At 47.3% G+C, this 2,860-nt stretch overlaps 1 protein-coding gene across 2 annotated transcripts in view; it reads left to right on the forward strand.

Moving 5' to 3' along the window:
* Positions 1-2,860, forward strand: part of DYDC1 (DPY30 domain containing 1) — an 18,109-nt gene that overhangs the window by 5,210 nt on the left and 10,039 nt on the right. For both annotated transcript variants that reach the window (XM_019502304.1, XM_019502303.1), the window contains exon 2: positions 1,315-1,480. The gene's annotated coding sequence lies outside the window, so the exon portion shown is untranslated. The remainder of the gene's footprint in view (positions 1-1,314; positions 1,481-2,860) is intronic.

A 2,860-nucleotide genomic window follows, 5' to 3' on the forward strand; every position in this document is an offset into this window, starting at 1 on the left:
GGCCCGAGTGCAGTGGCGGCGGTTCGGGGCGGCCTCTGCGGCGCCTTCAGACCCGCGTGCACACTGCCTTAGGCCGCTCCCTGCCCGGCGCCTTTGTTACCAGCCTGTGACTAGCCTTGCTTTGTGATTATTTGTCCCAGGTGATCAGTTGTCACCTTTCCTGTAGCTTCCAGCCTCGGAGGGCCAAGAAGTCACTCCGTCGCTTGAGCCCATGCCCCTTAGGGTAGCACATAGGTCTGTGCGGCTGCCTCACCTTTGCTCACTAATAGCCATGTGAGCTCTTTGGGAAGAGCCTCTTGTTGTGGCTGGGGACAGGGAGCTGGGTTAGAGTATGGGGTGCTCTACAAGCTCCAACAGTAACAGGCAGAGGGAGTGAGGCTGAGGGGAAAATGGGAACCAGGCGTCAGCAGCAGTGCTTAAATACTAGGGGTAGCAGGTTTCAGGGGTGGTGCTTGTTGCAGCCAGGTTTCATGTTGTCCCATATAGTCACCTTAAGTGTAAGGACATAGGCAGACAAGGTTCTTTGGGTAAATGTGATATTTTTCTATTAGACCAACTAAATAGTTGAAAAAAATGTTATTTGCAAGCTTTCAGGCACAAACACTTTTGCAGGCATAGGGAGAGTGCTGGTGTTTTGTGTTCTCCTGGGTGGACTAGAGGCCAATATGCAAAATACAGGGCTGTGAAAATGCAAATGTATGGCAGTGAGGTTCAGGAGCTGTGAGTTAGTCCATGCTTTTTGTATCCAGTAGATTTATGAAGTGAAGTTTGGAGGCTTGTCTACGAAAGGTTTTTTTTTTTTGTAAATTCCCTTTGAGGATTAGACCTGAGAGACTGGAGACAAAAAATCTTGGACTAAATATAGACATAGGTTATACTGCGCCATTAATCCAACCTGACATCTGATAACCCCAAGTATAACCTCTCTACATTTTACTAGCTACATCCTATCACCAGGTCAGCATTCCCCCCTTCCCCTTCCGCCTGCCTGCTTCACACCTATTATCTCCCATGGCCTCTGGTCCTCACTGCCAGGCATGTGTGTTTTCACAGACCTGCATTTTGTTGATTGCATCTATTCCACCCAGGAGAACACAAAACAACAACAGACTCCATATGCCTGAAGAAGGGTGTTTGTCCCTGAAAGCTTGCAAAGAACCATTTTTTCCAGCTATTTAGTCGGTCCACTAAAAGATATCACATTTACCCAAAGAATCTTATCTACTTAGGGGCAGCAGGTATGAGACATACGTTTGTATGCTAAGTACTTTATGCTTTTAATAGAGAATATTCTTTAACTGTTGTTTGCTGTAGAAATGGACTAAACAAGAAAAGCAGTCCCCCAGAAACAAGTGCTCAAGAAGTCAGTGGTCCTGCAGGCTGGGTTGTGAACCCTTTGGGAAAGTGGAAGGCTTAGAGTCCTCATGGAGGCAGCTGTGTCCAGACATACGTTATTGTGAGGTGCATTTGGACAAAACTGGTGAGTTCCTGAGAAACCACCTGGAACATTGGTAGGAAGCAACATTTCTTAAGTGGAATGTGAATGAATGTAGTCACATGGTGTTGCAGTAGGAGCCCTCTCCTAGCTGTTTGAGGGGGAAAAACAGTATTATTTTTATAATGTAATGCAGTTACAAATGTTTACAGATAATTTGCAAACCAGGAAAGCTTCAGTCATCCAAACATGTGATAGACTTATCAGGAGGCACTACTTCACAGTCAGGACGGCCAGGATCTGGAACCAACTTGCAAGGGAAGTGGTGCTTGCACCTTCAGAAGGGGAGTCTTCAAAAGGAGGCTAGATAGACACCTTGCCAGGGTCGTTTGACCCCAGCATTCTTTCCTGCCCATGGCAGGGGGTCAGACTTGATGATCTGCTCAGGTCCCTTCTGACTCTACCAACTATGAAACTGGGCTAAATATGGCCAGTGATGCTATGTTGTCGGGCCTACAGGTAGGGAAATTTGGCAGTGGTAGAGTGGTGGCAATTAACACTGCTCCCCAGCTGCCAAGTCTTCGAGCTTCATGTGGCTGGATTGAACCTGGGCCATTGCTGCAAGGCTGGATCTGGTCCCCACTGTGCTTTCCCCATGCACCGGCAGATTTTGTGTACCATGAGGTCATGGGCTTAGGCCCGTCATGAAAAATTATATGCATTAATAAGGGAAGGTGCTGGAAACACATCAACTGATTTCTTGGGACAATTGAAAAGAAAATAGCAAAGGGAGTGAGGTTGTGAGTTAACGACAAGGGATCCAGAATGGGACACTAAGCAGAGCACGCTGGCCAGCACCCACTGCCCTGTGAATGAGTTGAGGTGACCTGTGGACGCTGATCAGTGAAACTTTGCACAGAGATGAGGGTGGAGGAGCGACAGGAAAACAGCTCCATACTTGCCTGGGTTCCCTCGCCAGAGTTTTTCCGTTCACCGGATCTGGCCTATGGACAGACCTGGCACTGCCTATCCAGCCCACGGAGCAAAGATTGGGCAGCAGTAGACTAGGTTACATGGTATGAGGAGCAAAAGTTCGCTGCAGCCAATTTACAGTCTTCATGCATAAACTATTCACTTGTTCCCCTGAGGGGTCAGGCCAATGCTCAGGATCTCAATATTGTGCTGTTAGACAGGAGTGCGTGGTGTACAATTGCACATACACACAAAAATCAATTAAGCACACATACACTCACTAGGTGCATGCACCCATACTAGGCATACACACTCACACTAGCAATTCAGGTGCACACACATTCTAAATAACCAATCTAGGTTATCACCAGTTTAAACCCATACATGCTACACACGCCAAATTTAGACAGAATCAGTTACCAACACCTGCACATCCCATACACATACATGGAT

This window comes from Gavialis gangeticus, unplaced genomic scaffold, assembly GCF_001723915.1.
Source record: "Gavialis gangeticus isolate Ggan-Ray unplaced genomic scaffold, GavGan_comp1, whole genome shotgun sequence".
NCBI lineage: Eukaryota > Metazoa > Chordata > Crocodylia > Gavialidae > Gavialis > Gavialis gangeticus.